This window comes from Sesamum indicum, linkage group LG8, assembly GCF_026168435.1.
Source record: "Sesamum indicum cultivar Baizhima isolate 11 linkage group LG8, ASM2616843v1, whole genome shotgun sequence".
In the NCBI taxonomy this organism is placed as follows: Eukaryota; Viridiplantae; Streptophyta; class Magnoliopsida; order Lamiales; family Pedaliaceae; genus Sesamum; species Sesamum indicum.
The window spans coordinates 19,069,627-19,086,251 of record NC_142664.1 but is presented as its reverse complement, the minus strand read 5'-3'; the positions used below and the strand labels follow the sequence as shown (position 1 = coordinate 19,086,251).

General features: G+C 34.2%; 1 long non-coding RNA gene across 2 annotated transcripts; it reads left to right on the top strand.

Annotated features, from left to right (window-relative positions):
• Positions 1–1,403: 1,403 nt before the first annotated feature.
• Positions 1,404–13,930, top strand: LOC105168119 (uncharacterized). 2 transcript variants are annotated; one of them, XR_016066966.1, is made up of 6 exons: positions 1,404–1,502; positions 1,874–1,936; positions 2,414–2,601; positions 3,492–3,593; positions 3,813–3,900; positions 13,621–13,930. It is a non-coding gene; the product is annotated as an uncharacterized LOC105168119 (long non-coding RNA). The 2 variants fall into 2 exon arrangements; XR_002287720.2 differs by lacking the exon at positions 13,621–13,930 and having other exon boundaries at positions 3,813–4,191.
• The last annotated feature ends 2,695 nt before the right edge of the window (positions 13,931–16,625 follow it).

Here is a 16,625-nt window from a genome sequence, read left to right as displayed (position 1 = left end):
TTTAAAAGTGAAGCAAATCTTCCTTAGACAAGAGGTAAATTGATCTGTTTTAAAAAAAATGTTGAGAGGTAAATTGTTGTATTATAAAAAACATGACTACTTAAGTGAGGATTCGAAGATGTTTGAAATTTGAGGGATGTTTGGAAAAACTTATGTTTTACTATGGACAAAAGTTATAGAATTATTTTTGATGTAATTGTAATGAAAGATGGGAGTGTTTATGGGGGAAAATTTTATAACTGTTGACTTAAATAAATTTAATTTAAATAATTTAAAATAAAAAATGCAGATCACAGATACTGATGCTGATTTTTTTTTTTTTTTAAATAAAAAGCTGATAAGTGCTTACAACAAGTTTTTGCAAATATCCCTTTAACTTGAGAAATCATAAAAAAAAATATTACTTGGTAAAAAAAAATAAAAATGTGGTTAAATTATTTAGAAAGTTATTAAAATATCATTAAACTAGTTGTGGAGGTGGTGGAGGAAATAAATTATGAAGAAATCAAGATTGCTTCTATAAAGGTTAAATTCGGTTTCTGAAATTAAAAAAAAGAAAATGAAAAAAAATTATTGAATTTTTTCCTTTTAGATGGAATTAATTTAGTTAATACATTAAAAAATATAATGGCAGCAAAGGGCATAGTCGCACTAATATTTGAAAAGACAAATATAACCCTAATTAGATCATTTTAAAAATTAATTGCATTTACTCTTTTTTTTTTAATAACAAAATAACTCCATATCATTTTAACACCACTATGTCAATTCTTTTATTGTTTCAATAATACTTTTAGTTGGTTTTCTTTTGATTTTTTCTTCTTTTTTTTTAAAAAAAAATAGTGATTTGTTGGTTTGTATATATTTTTTCTTATTTATAGATATATTTTAAAATATAAAAAAATATTTATTATACGAATGCAGGGACAACATGCCATGACGACTAATATAAAAAAGAAAGATCATCTGCTCTCACTGAATGAAGACTAATGACACCGCGATACAATTTTTTAATATGAAATCATACCCTTAATTAGATAATTTTAAAAATAAATTGTAATTATATTTTTATTTTACAAAAGTGATCTCATGTCATTTTAACATCACAACAATAATTCTTTAATTGTGTGGAGAATAAATTAAAATAATTTATTATATTTTTTATTGTTTTTATTTTTGAAAAATGATTTATTTAATTTACATATTTTTTATTTTATTTATAATATATTAAACATTAAAAGAAATATTTGTTATATTCACTCAAGTACAGTTTGGAAGGACCAGTACAAACAAAAAGACACGTGCGTAATTGGTAGTCGTTGTGATGCCAACGGTAACCAAAATTCAAAAAGTGTGCGTATATAAGTTGAAGAATTTTGTGGTAATTTCTATATATCTTTCTTGATGAGGCGGGTAGTTCTACAATCCTGAAGAAGAGGGGTCGATTCTTGTTTACTTCTTCATCTTTTCTGTTTGGGTCCTTCTTCTTTACGACTTTGACGGTAGAGATGCTAGTGATGTTTTCATCGGCTACTTCATTATCGCATTGTCCTTTTCTTTTACTGTTTTGATAGCCTCAATTGGGGTTTTATGATCTTGTTTCGGTGAAATTGTTTTTACGTATGTTGTTGGTTATTATATATGTTGATGTTTCTTGGAGTATGTGTTTTTACGTAGGCGCACTGCAATCCCCTTCTCTGTACTAGTTCTTGGAAAGGCAAGAACAATATGGTTTCTTGCATTTTCTTGGAAAGCCTTATTATTGTTTATGTGATGAAAGAATTATTACCGCGATCTTAGTTTTGTTTTTTGAAATTTGTATATGCGTTTTAGGGTTTTAATCTGCGTCCTCTTTTATTGCCAATCCTGACAGGATAACGAAGGAATTTGAAATTCTTGAAGATATTCATGCTTCGCTGTTCGCACTATGAATCAGGTGGGAAACTACAAAACTGGACTTTTTGATTGGAATTCTTGGTTTGATTCATGTTAATCTTCACTTGAAAGTTCTCATCATGAATTCATTATCAATCTGTTATCATTACTCATTGTTTTCAATCGCCACGAACTTATTCCTTGCAATTGCGTATGTCTCTGTCAATTGAGTTCTACCTCCCATTATCATCATTTATTTGATCGTGGCATACAGGCCACCAACAAAACAAATGCATTTTCTGATTTTGCATACATCTTTTCATGTATGATGGTCTGCTGGTGAAATTAGTATTTCGGTACAATCTGTGATGAATAAGGCTTTTAGATATAAATTGGGTCTATATCTTAACGCCAAGTTGCGTTGTGTTTGCATGTTTTAGGCATCTCCTTCGAAGGTGATAGAAAGTTTTCACTATCCTAACTGATGTTAAGTTGTTCCTGAAGTATTATCCACACTGAAGTGCTAAACCCTTTTCAGTAGACTTAACTCGTCTCCGGAATTGCTGGAACCTATCGCTGCCATCAATTCTAGAACTGACCGACGCCTCACCTGCAAAGGTACCTACGTAGTGTAGGTTCAACCGCACACTGAAGACAACATTCACTTATGTGCCTTTCCTGAACCAGAAGTCTTCAAAATTGAAACCGGCTCCGAAAGCTTACTAGGTAGGCCAACTTGCCTAACTATTTCTTTTCATTGCTAATTTTTCTTGACCATGATAGCATTCATGGTGGCATGCTTGACTTGACTGAATTGCTTGCATCCCCTATAGATTGTTCTTGCCAATCTGGAGCAATGTATTTTTATAAGTTAGTGCTTTTGCATTTCAGAGCCCCTGAAAATTTTGAGTCCTTGACTTCTAAGGATTCCACATTTCACACATCATATATACATGCAGAATGTGAGAAAATAATTGAAGTGAATTCTTTCCTGGAAGCCAACGGTTGTCGTGGCAACTGTAGAGCTCATATTCTATCTGTGTAGACTGCCAATTTACCTGTTGAACATGCTGATAGTTTTCTTTATGTTTGCTTGTAATAGGTGGTGTGCTCTTCTTTTTAATATAGGCATATTCTGATGAGTAACAAGCTTGGTCCAATATTTCACGAAGAAATTGTCTGGTTTTGGACCTCTTCATTACTAGTGATCCACCAGTGATTTTTTACATGCATTCAGAACATAATATTAAGATGAGCTTGTCTTGGTGATGCTGCTACAGTTTGATGTTTTGTAGCTTAAGTTCGTACAACACTACCAACTGCAAAGACAATATTAGCCGACAAAATAATTTGGTAAACTAGTTATTTCCCCTGTAGAAAGATGAGTTTACCAGCAACTTGCAACTTTGGTCTTGTCTCTGGTCAATGAATGCTATTCTTTATCGAACAAGCTTAAGTCAATTCAATACTGCAAACATCAATTGTCACAATATTTAAATAGGGTAAACCTTAGACATTTGTGTTTTAGTTTTCAGCATTTATTACATGACTTTACACAGTTGTTTTTGGAACAATTCATGACAGTTTATAGTTTACTGTATGCTTTCATCAAACAGATGGCCCTGATGCTCTATGCACATTCATCTTGTGACTCTGCTGTAAGTGTTGCCATCTGTTGGAACCAGTAGTCCAACTGCGGGACAAGTTGATCAGAATTGGTAAATATGTTTTTTGTGCTTCTGACAACTCTCTAATGCAGTTGAAGCCTGTTACAAAGTCAATTTGATGGTCATTTCACAGTATGAAAGCCTTCTTATTCACTATTATATCGATCAAATAGGGATGAATTGAAATAGTGCTACCTCAACTTTATTGCATTTTCTGGTTTTGTGGCTGGATTAGCTCAAGTCTTATGCTCATTTCTAGTCGTTTTCCAGATTTTTGAGGTCTTTGATGCTCAATCCAGAAAGTTCTTCTCCCAAAAGCTGCCTGCAATTATCACAGAAGAGGATTGTGGTTTATTCTGTACGTATCCTTTTACTGGTTTGATTTATGAATGTAGGATGAGCTATATTTCTGATTGAACGCATCTTTCGTTGTTTGGATACTAGGCCAATCGTATAATATCCAATGTTGTGAAATTTCTCATATGACATAAAATATGAGGAAGTTCTTGTGATGTTTATGCATATGAGGGTAATCATAAGATAGCGTCTATGATTCTGACCTTAGGTCCAAAGTCAAGGATAATCATAAGATACTATTTTGTATGTCAGGCGGTGCTTGTTGGATAAGCAAATTGAACAACTTTTTTAAGAAATTTTCTATTGGAATGACAACATCGAGTTCAAGAATTTATTGATGTGATTCCATTGATTAGTCATTTGATTTAAGAAACTATAATCATTTTGTGTTAGGTTATTTGTGCTTTGATTTATTTTTATGTCATTGAAGTGATCATAAAGTGGATATTTTGGATAGAAGACTATGCAACCTAATGAGTTGTGCTCAAAGGATTTATAGATGACCAAATTACATTTTACCCCCTATGGTTTAAATATAGTAAAAAAACCATAGGAGTACATGTGCTAAATTTAAGAAAACAAATGTTTTTTTTGGCTTAGTTTTTAAACATAGAAGAGTTTAGCTTAATTTTTAAAACACATGAGGGTTTATGTAATTTAGCCTTTATGGATCTACCCCAATTAGCCTTTATGTAATTCTTGATCAATTTTTTTGGTTTAAGGTAGAATGGTCACTGGATATGGGACTTTAGATCGACCAGTGAAGAAAATAAAGGAGTCGATGTATAATCACTGAGTGAACAAAGTCTCGATCCACTACCTATGCATTAGATGTTATTGGAAGATAATTGATGGACGGATCATTATCAACTTGTTTCCCAAATTTACTTAGAGATAGATTTTCATGGTATGTTGCTAAGGGTTGATTATGATTAATGGGCTTTTAGAATTAGACACATTAAATCACAAGAGTTGTGAGCTTGGGGCTATGATTAGGGTGAACCTAGTCACTATGAAAGGGTCATACTAAGATGAATTTAATTCACGGTGTAAAAAGCCCACATAAAGAAAAATGCCACAAAAAAGAGATCAAGGACGCTCTCGTTTGGAGCATAAATAGTCCCATTAAGTCTTGTCGCAGAAAGAGTATATGAGTAATTAATTAAACTACAGAAAATTTTGAGAAAGTGCATTTGGCAGATGTTCAACCTCGAAAATTGTTGGAAAGGGTGACATGGATATAAATATTAGAATAGGTGATGAAATGCTTCTCTTCTATGTACTATTTATGATTATTTCTGGTGATATTTTGATTTATTTTATAATCAAAATGCTCCATTCTTATTGGGCGATAAAGCAAAAGATTGGCTCCACTCCTTACCTTTGGGATCTATTATTAGTTGGAACGAGCTCAAGAATATAATTTCTTGAGAACTACTTACCCGCTTCAAGGACTACAAATATACGGAAGGAAATAAGTGGAATACGCCAATTCTCCGGTGAAAGTTTCTATGAGTATTGGGGGAGATTCAAACAATTGATTGAGAGTTGTCCCCGTCACCAAATTCTCGACCATCTTCTAATTCTATATATTTATGAAAGATTATTTGAGGCAAATAGAAGCTTGGTTGATACAGCTAGTGGATGTGCTTTGTATGACAAAACTCCTAGTGAAGCACATAAACTAATCACAATTATGGCGGCTAATACTCAACAATTTGGTAGTAGAAAATACAACCCACCATGAAGGGTAAACGAGGTAAATATTTCTATTGATGAATGTTTAGTTAACCTTCCCTCTCTTGTTGAAAAGTTTATAGGGGGAAGCATTCAACAAGTCAAGGCTTGTGGGATATGTACATCTTCAGGACATTGCATCGACGCTTATTCTACACTTAACTAAGAATCAATGGAATATGTTGATGCCATCGGTGGAATTTTCGGGCAATAACAAAGGAGATATGGCCCCTTTTTCAATACCTATAACCCTGAATGGAGAGTTTATAGGGGAAGCATTCAACAAGTCAAAGCTTGTGGGATATATATATTTTTGGGACATTGCATCGACGCTTGTTCTACACTTCACTAAGAATCAATGGAATATGTTGATGCCAGTGGAATTTTTGGGTAATAACAAAGGAGATATGACCCCTTTTTCAATACCTATAACCCCGAATGGAGAGATGACCCAAATTTGAGGTATGATAATCAATCTCAAAACTTTCAAAAGGTACCACACCAACAACCACCACCATCACCTCAAACTAATCCCAATAGTGGTATACCTTTAGAGGATATTGTGAAAATACTCACCTTGAGCACCCAACAATTCCAACAAGAAACCCACTTGAGCATACAAAATTTGGAATCTCAAATGAGCCAACCGGCCTCCTCCATTAGCCGTTTGGAGTCTCAAGGTATGTTGCCCTCCCATACTATCATTAATCCTAAGTAAAACGTTAGTGCTATTACCTTGTGCAGTGAAAAAGAGCTACAACTCAAAAATAGTACTAGGCGTGGGCACGCACAACAGGGCAAAATAAAGGACGAAAATTCAGTTGTGCATAGGCATGCAAAACAGGGCAAAACAGAGCATGCACTCGAAATTACTCCAAAACAAGCTAAAAAACCTAACAAAGTCAGCAAGAACAGTCGGAAGGTGTTTGTGCCCAAAACCTCCCTTCCCGAAAATATTTGCCAAATCCAAAGAGGAGGAAGAGGAGAAGGAGATCCTTGAAACTATATTCAAAGTTGAGGTAATATTCCCTTGCTCGATTCAATTAAACAAATACCTCGCTATGCAAAGCTTCTCGTCTATATGCAATAGTGGAAATGCATCGTCCCGAATGGGTTCTTCGCCAATTCAGGATGAGGCAAAATATTTCAGAAGCGACGGATACTCTGGATATGAACCTCCATCAGATCTCTATAAAAAATCATATGGTCACAGATCAGCACCTGCAACATATATAATACATCATTAGAAGACAAAGACGATATGGCATGATTATACAAAGGCTACCCATTTTTAATAGAAGATAAACAAAACGAGGTTAATGAGAATGATACTACAACATAACACGAAATTTCGTATCGTCATCTACTGATAGAGTGTGGAAAGTGGGTACCAACCTGGAGATGCAACTATATTACAAGTTGTGGTACGTTATTATATAATATCACATACTTTATTTTAAATATCTCTTTTACAATACAAAATTCATTATTTTTCTGCAATATTCAGACAGAAAAGGTGAATGCCCTTGAAGCTTTATGTCAATCTAGACTACTAAATATTGAAGGGTATAGTCAATTGGTGGATAAATTCGAATACGAGTTACATATTATCAAAGAAGCCATAATCCATCAGCCATAATAAATTATTTCGCCATCCAATGATGCTCCCACAACATCACACAGGCAAAGAAGAAATTCTAGTCGAATGTCTATTGGTTCAATTGAATGTCATGATGTTGGGGTGGATATAGCTGGTCTTTCTACAGTATATACACCTCAAGATTATTACGTGCCCCAACCGCCTCAAAATTACTACATGCCTCAACCACCTTAAGATGAGGAGTCTTTCGGGACAAAGAGTCCCTCCTCTTGAGTTCACCTTCCTCCCTATCGGTTAGCTTTTCGGAGCCTCCTAATTGGGCTCCTCATTTGGGACAAATTTGATAAAGTTTGCTTGCTTTTTCGACTAGGCTTTGGAGCAGGGAGGGGGCCCTTTGGGTTGAGCTAGACGGACCTTCTCGATGAGCTAGGTGGGATCATAGGAGGGTCCTTTCTTGAGTTGGGATAGTGATTCAAATGGGTTGCCTTCTTTATGGGCTGATGGACCTTCTCCTGGGCTAATTTTTCTTGACCATGATAGCATTCATGGTGGCATGCTTGACTTGACTGAATTGCTTGCATCCCCTATAGATTGTTCTTGCCAATCTGGAGCAATGTATTTTTATAAGTTAGTGCTTTTGCATTTCAGTGCCCCTGAAAATTTTGAGTCCTTGACTTCTAAGGATTCCACATTTCACACATCATATACACATGCAGAATGTGAGAAAATAATTGAAGTGAACTCTTTCATGGAAGCCAACGGTTGTCGTGGCAACTGTAGAGCTCATATTCTATCTGTGTAGACTGCCAATTTACCTGCTGAACATGCTGATAGTTTTCTTTATGTTTTCTTGTAATAGGTGGTGTGCTCTTCTATAATATAGGCATATTCTGATGAGTAACAAGCTTGGTCCAATATTTCACGAAGAAATTGTCTGGTTTTGGAATTTCTCATATGATATAAAATATGAGGAAGTTCTTATGATGTTTATGCATATATGAGGGTAATCATAAGATAGCGTCTATGATTCTGACCTTAGGTTCAAAGTCAAGGATAATCATAAGATACTATTTTGTATGTCAGGCAGTGCTTGTTGGATAAGCAAATTGAACAACTTTTTTAAGAAATTTTCTATTGGAATGACAACATCGAGTTCAAGAATTCATTGATGTGATTCCATTGATTAGTCATTTGATTTAAGAAACTATAATCATTTTGTGTTAGGTTATTTGTGCTTTGATTTACTTTTATGCCATTGAAGTGATCATAAAGTGGATATTTTGGATAGAAGGCTATGCAAGCTAATGAGTTGTGCTCAAAGGATTTATAGATGACCAAATTACATTTTACCCCCTGTGGTCTAAATATAGTAAAAAAACCATAGGAGTGCATGTGCTAAATTTAAGAAAACAGATGGTTTTTTTGACTTAGTTTTAAATATAGGAGAGATTAGCTTAATTTTTAAAACACATGAGGATTTATGTAATTCAGCCTTTATAGATCTACCCCAATTAGCCTTTATGTAATTCTTGATCAATTCTTTTGGTTTAAGGTAGAATGGTCACTGGATATGGGGCTTTAGATCGACCAGTAAAGAAAATAAAGGAGTCGATGTATAATGATTGAGTGAACAAAGTCTCGACCCACTACCTATGCATTAGATGCTATTGGAAGATAATTGATGGACGGATCTTATCTATATGGTACTCATTATCAACTTGTTTCCCAAATTTACTTAGAGATAGATTTTCATGGTATGTTGCTAAGGGTTGATTATGATTAATGGGCTTTAAGAATTAGACACATTAAATCACAAGAGTTGTGAGCTTAGGGCTATGATTAGGGTGAACCCAGTCACTATGAAAGGGTCATACTAAGATGAATTCAATTCACGGTGTAAAAGGGCCACATAAAGAAAAATTGCCACAAAAAAGAGATCAAGGACGCTCTTAGTTTGGAGCATAAATAGTCCCATTAAGTCTTGGATTCTGGAATTCGGGGCATCTTTCGGTTCGATGCAGAAAGAGTATATGAGTAATTAATTAAACTACAGAAAATTTTGAGAAAGTGCATTTGGCAGATAATGAACCTCGAAAATTGTTGGAAGGGGTGACATGGATATAAATATAAGAATAGGTGATGAAATGCTTCTCTTCTATGTACAATTTATGATAATTTCTTGTGATATTTTGATCTATTTTATAATCAAAATGCTCCATTCTTATTGGGCGATAAAGCAAAAGATTGGCTCTACTCCTTACCTTTGCGATCTATTGTTAGTTGGAACGAGCTCAAGAATATAATTTCTTGAGAACTACTTACCCGCTTCAAAGACTACAAATATCCGAAAGTAAATAAGTGGAATACGCCAATTCCCCGGTGAAAGTTTCTATGAGTATTAGGGGAGATTCAAGCAATTGGTTGAGAGTTGCCCCCATCACCAAATTCTCGACCATCTTCTAATTCTATATATTTATGAAAAATTGTTTGAGGCAAATAGAAGCTTGGTTTATGCGGCTAGTGAATATGCTTTGTATGACAAAACTCCTAGCGAAGCACATAAACTAATCACAACTATGGCGGCTAATACTCAGCAATTTGGTAGTAGAAATGACGACCCACCATGAAGGGTAAACGAGGTAAGTGTTTCTATTGATGAACATTTAGTTAACCTTCCCTCTCTTGTTGAAAGTTTATAGGGGGAAGCATCCAACAAGTCAAGGCTTGTGGGATATGTACATCTTCTGGACATTGTCTCGACGCTTGTTCTACACTTCACTAAGAATCAATGGAATATGTTGATGCCATCGGTGGAATTTTTGGGCAATAACAAAGGAGATATGACCCCTTGTGTAATACCTATAGCTCCGAATGGAGAGTTTATAGGGGGAAGCATTCAACAAGTCAAGGCTTGTGGGATATGTACATTTTCGGGACATTGCATCGACGCTTGTTCTACACTTCACTAAGAATCAATGGAATATGTTGATGCCATCGGTGGAATTTTCGGGTAATAACAAAGGAGACATGACCCCGTTTTCAATACCTATAACCCCGAATGGAGAGATGACCCAAATTTGAGGTATGACAATCAATCTCAAATCTTTCAAAAGGTACCGCACCAACAACCACAACCATCACCTCAAACTAATCCCAATAGTGGTATACCTTTAGAGGATATCGTGAAAATACTCACCTTGAGCACCCAACAATTCTGAAAAGAAACCCACTTGAGCATACAAAATTTGGAATCTCAAATCTCCATTAGCCGTTTGGAGTCTCAAGGTATGTTGCCCTCCCAAACTATCGTTGATCCTAAGTAAAACGTTAGTGCTATTACCTTGTGCAGTGGAAAAGAGTTACAACTCGAAAATAGTACTAGGCGTGGGCACGCACAACAGGGCAAAATAAAGGATGAAAATTCAGTTGTGCGTAGGCACGCAAAACAGGGCAAAACAGAGCATGCACTCGAAATTCCTCCAAAATAAGCTAAAAAACCTAACCAAGTCAGTTAGAACAGTCCGAAGGTGTTTGTGCCCAAACTTCCCTTCCCGAAAATATTCGTCAAGTCCAAAGAGGAGAAAAAGATCCTTGAAACTATACTCAAAGTTGAGGTAAATATTTCCTTACTCGATGCAATTAAACAAATACCTCGCTATGCAAAGTTTCTCGTCTAGCTTTGAGTGAGTGTTATGATATCACCAACATTGATTTTTGACGGTCAAAGTGAATATAAATTGATCCTATAGTTAGGTGTGCCCACGCCTAACCCAGCCACCTATTTGTTTGAAGGCTATTTTGCTATATCAAGTTAGATGTTCCTAGCTGTAGAGATCGTCATGTCCATTAGTATTTTATGCAATAGTGGAAATGCATCGTCCCGAATGGGTTCTTCGCCTTCATAAGCGATGAATACTCTAGATATGAATCTCCATCAGATCTCTATAAAAAATCATACGGGCACAAATCGACACCTGCAACACATATAACATCATTAGAAGATAAAGACGATATGACATGATTATACAAAGGCCAGTCATTTTCAATAAAAGATAAACAGAACGAGGTTAATGGGAATGGTACTACAACATAACACGAAATTTCGTGTCTTCATCTACTGATAGAGTATAGAAAGCGGGTACCAACCTGGAGATGCAACTATGTTGCAAGTTGTGGAACGTTGTTATATAATATCACATACTTTATTTTAAATACCTTTTTTACAATACAACATTCATTATTTTTCTGCAATATTCAGACAGAAAAGGTGAATGCCCTTGAAGCTTTCTGTCAATCTAGACCACTAAATATTAAAGAGTATAGTCAATTGGTGGATAGATTCGAACACGAGTTATACATATTATTATCAAGGAAGCCATAACCCATCAGCCACAACAAATTATTTCACCATCCGATGATGCTCCCACAACATCACACAGACAAAGAAGAAATTCTAGTCGAATGTCTATTGGTTCAAATGAATGTCATGATGTTGGGGTGGATATAGCTGGTCCTTCTACAGTATATACACATCAAGATTATTACGTGCCCCAACTGCCTCAAGATTACTACATGCCTCAACCGCCTTAAGATGAGGAGTCTTTCGGGACAAAGAGTCCCTCCTCTTTAGGGCACCTTCCTCCCTATCGGTTAGCTTTGGGGGCCTCCTAATTGGGCTCCTCCTTTGGACCAAATATGACAAAATTGGTTTCCTTTGTCGACTGGGCTTTGGAGCAGGGAGGGGGCCTTTTGGGTTGAGCTAGACGGACCTTCTTGATGAGCTAGGTGGGATCATAGGAGGGCCCTTTCTTGAGTTGGGATAGTGATTCGAATGGGTTGCCTTCTTTATGCGCTGATGGACCTTCTCCTGGGCTTGGTACTCGGTTTTGAGCCAATCTCTTTTGGGCCATGCCCATCAGGATGTATGTGCAATTTTGACAAAAACAAAAGTCATTTTGTGTGAATGAAGTTGATGTTTTTGCATAATTAAACTGAAGGATAGATGTAATTATCCTTTAAAATTATTATTTTCATAATAAAATAGTCTTAATATGACAATATTTTAGATGAATAGAAAAGAAAAAAAAAAGGCTAAAACATAGAGAAAACTCTCACCACTAATACACTATATAAGCCTATATTCTCTATACGATTTTCAAAACTATTGATTTCCTTAATTTATCTATTTTCTTTTCTGAAAATAGGAAGCCTTTTTACTGGCATATTTTTTATACAGTGTATTATTAAAAAATACAGAACAATGTATTTTCAAATGAGTTTTAAGATAATTGTGATGGAAATAGCTTATAAATAAAAATATAGATATCTCTTCCCTCCACATTGTTAGAATAAATAAATTTAAAATGATTTATAATGAGATATATCTGCTTAAGTTTCAAAATATAATTCAGAGGGAAAATTCGGAGAAATATGATGGTAACATTTCTTCTGAAAAGTTGTGCAGCTTTTATGCATAATTTCAAAAATTACTATGGTTGAAAAGTCTTGCAGCTTTCTTTAATAAAACATTACAATGTTTATGAATCAATCTACAATTTATTTATTTATTTATTTATTTTGACAAAAAATAATATTATCCTTAATGGGATGAAGTCTGAAAATCTTGTAATATCCCGTGACTTAATTTCAAAACTTATGAACTCTCAAAGATCTTACATATATTTTGCAAAATTGATTTCGATTCATATCTATTTTAAGTGGATGTCGCATCTTTTATTGTATTTAACGTAATAGATGGTGTATAAAATTAATTAATACTATTTATGTATTTTCTATATTATTTATTAGAATGGAGATCCACATACTAAATACCATAATTGACAAACTATGAATTGCCATAGTATGCCCCTAATCATATTTATTTCTATCATAAATATGGTTATTTTTATTTAACTAATTTTATCAATAATTTATTAATTATTCACACACATTCCAAATTAAAGCACTTTATTAATTTTGATAATTATTCAGTTTATCATTTTTCTTTTTCATTCAGTTAAACAAATCTATAAGATTTACTAAAAGGGAAATCGTGGGATTAACTATTCGGAAAATTGCAAAATATATCCCATAATTTACTATGTATGTGACTTTAGTCCAATTATTTTAGCATTCATCAGATTTAGTTAAAAAGCTTACAATTTTAGTTTCAATCACATTTTTAATTAAATATTTAACTGAGACAACACATAATCTGCACATGAAAATAGTATTTTATCCTGAAATTTGATTGTAGTATGAGAATGTTTTTTAATTTATGTTATAATCACTTTTGGTCTACTATATATTTAAACTTTTTCTTAACATTTTTGCTTTTCTAAATTATAATGTATATTGATGATGCGCCTCAATTTTTTATCTTAGAAGCCCAAGAACAAGGAGGGAGGGCTCTAGCCCAACAACTCAGCACGCATAGCTTGATCGATCCGTGAGTCAGACCCTTTATCTCACAAACCCACAATATATCTACCAATCTGACAGGTTAAAAAAAAGTCAAATTCAACAAGTCTAACATCATATACTAGAGCGACCACGTCATACATGTGGCTGATACGTTAAGCGTCATAGCGAAACATCTCCAGATAATTTCAAAAGCCCAAGTTGGAATTGACTTTTTAGTCAGCAAACAACTGCGTCTCTATATATTCAGACAGATTAAGTAATAATTGATCGAATGGTCATATCTTTATTTGAATAAGTCCAAATCTTTTTTTGGGTACGAAGCTAACATACACAACTATCTAACAACATCGGATTTGCCTCAACTAACCCTCAAAGCTTGTTCTGCAAACAATTATAAATTGAGCAATGGCGCACCCATTTTGATAAAGCTCTCACACTCAAACTTTAAATTTAATTGTTATATTTCAAAATGTTATTTCTATTACATGAAATTGAAAATTTTCCAACAAGCACTGACAGATCAAGTGGAGAAAAAAGAAATTTAAACAAAATTGAAGCCATGATGTTCAAATAAACCCTGTATTTTTAAAAATTGTGCAAATGGGATTAATACTAAATCAAAATCATTACCAGTAATATTATGTAATAAAATGATGTAATATCGATATTTAATTTTGGTACATGGGTAGTAGTATAGAACTATTGTTTTATTAACATAATGATGTTACATTTTGCAATTAAAATAATCAACAATACTTAGTAGTTAATTAAAATTTTAGTTTTATTCCCTTTATATATGATTGGATGATAGTAAATTTCTAATAGAATGATATTGATGCATTGTTCTTTGAAGAAAAAAATAATATTATAATATTGATCTAACTAAGGAAAAACTCTTAACTAATTTTCATATAATTATTTTTTTAAATATAATTTAAGACATAGTTAAATCAAATATTAGTATAGCATGGAGCACATGCAAGTATATCAAGTATCTATCCGTTCTTTATATATAATATTAAGGGTCCTTTGACCCAAATCCTTCTATTTTGACAAAACTAGTAAAAAAGCACGTGCATTGCACGTGATTCGTATTATTAAAATAAAATTATTATATTAAAAATAATAAAATTAATTATTTGTTAACTAAATTTAGTAGGTATTTTATTAGATATAGACATTGAAAAAGGTAGAAGAAACAACAAAAAAATCTCATACGTCTTTCCAATAAATTTGGCAATTTCAGCGGAATAAAAGAATTTAATAACTCAAAAGTTGCAAGTCTACATTATCAAGAACCTCCAAGTTGTTGGGCTTTACCAATTGTGACTCTTACAAGCATTGCAATTTCACTTACAAAGGGTTGTCTGTGGTCAAGCTTATAGAAAACACACTCAAACTCATGAACATCAAAAATGCTGCATAGGTTTCTTGGAATGTAGTTGCACTGTATAGGAAGCGACTGGGGATCAATCTCAAGAGGATGCAAAAGTTTCAAGAATGTCTTATAAGAGCTCTACAAAAATGCTAGAAGAACAATTACGGAGTTCAAGAGAACATCGAACAATTTCTAATAGAAAATCATCTCAGGTGGCCTGCTAACATTATAGCAGCCAATGCAATGTGTCCGATGACTGAAACTCTTTTGCTATCTTACCAAGAGGAAAACGAGGAAAGTGCTAAGTCATTGTTCGAGTGATTATCTATGATGATTGTAGATATTCTTGCGACTTATTTCACAAATTTAGCGAGCGTGATATTTACGAAATGTGATGAAGGAGTTTATTAAATTACCTAAATACCTCTATCAATTTTGAGGTAATTACACCCCCATAGTTGACTATTTTGACCAGGGAACAAATGAGGGCCTCAGAATCATGATGACGTGACAGCGTCTCAAGGGGGATACGTGGTGCTCTCCTAGATGGTACCGTACGGCTATAAATAGCCTCATTTATGATTATTCAAATTACGTTTTTCTCTATCATTTTACTGCCATTTTGTGATCTCATTCGATCTCATCTTCATATTTTCGACCCCACTTTTCTAACTTAAGCATCGGAGGGCTATCGCCTGTTGGAATATTGAATGACTGTGCCGTGGAAAACCACTGCCTTGAAAGCGAAATTTTGGTACTACCGTGGTGCAGATAGTATAAACTGATCGCTCCCCAAGGTTAACACAGCTATTACTTTCTTACACGCGCACTCGTGGAAGAAAGCTTGGAACAACGAACGAAATATAAAACTCAGAAGTGAAAGAAGAGAAATGAGCTAGAAGAGGAGAGTTCTCAAGTTTTTTTTGTGGTGTGTAAATGAAGGAGAACTCATGCCTATTTATAGAGCCAAGACTAAGTAGATAAGATCAATTGAACTTATCCAATCCTTAATTAACTAAGTAGATAAAATCAAATGGACTTATCCAATCCTTAATTAACTAAGTAGATAAAATCAATTGGAGTTATCCAATCCTAATCCAACGGATATATTAGTCATTCCTAACAATCCCCCACAAATGACTAATATAGAAGAAGAGTATGATTTCTGAGTGAAGGAATAGATATACTTAAGCATTAATATCTTTCGATTGAATTAATACGTAGTGAAGTGAGGCAATCAATTTGGCTAACGAGAGTGATATGACTCTTGAACTTTCAATAGCTCAAATTGAGACCCCCACGATCACGTATGAATTCCTTAGTATTCGTTGTTCCGCGATAAAGTTCCGAGCGCTATTAATGGCCATGCGCTTATACCTTGGGTTCAAATGAGTGCTCTAGAAAGAACTTTCATTTTTCTTTCATAGAAGGCAGCCCACCTCCACACTCAACACAGATAGCTTCATCAAGTCTATAGACCACTCAACAACTGAGCTATGAGGCTATCTTTCTGAACAGAGTCAGAGTTATCCATCAAGTCCTTATTAGGACCACCCAAAACACAGGGCTATGGATTTATATGGTCAAT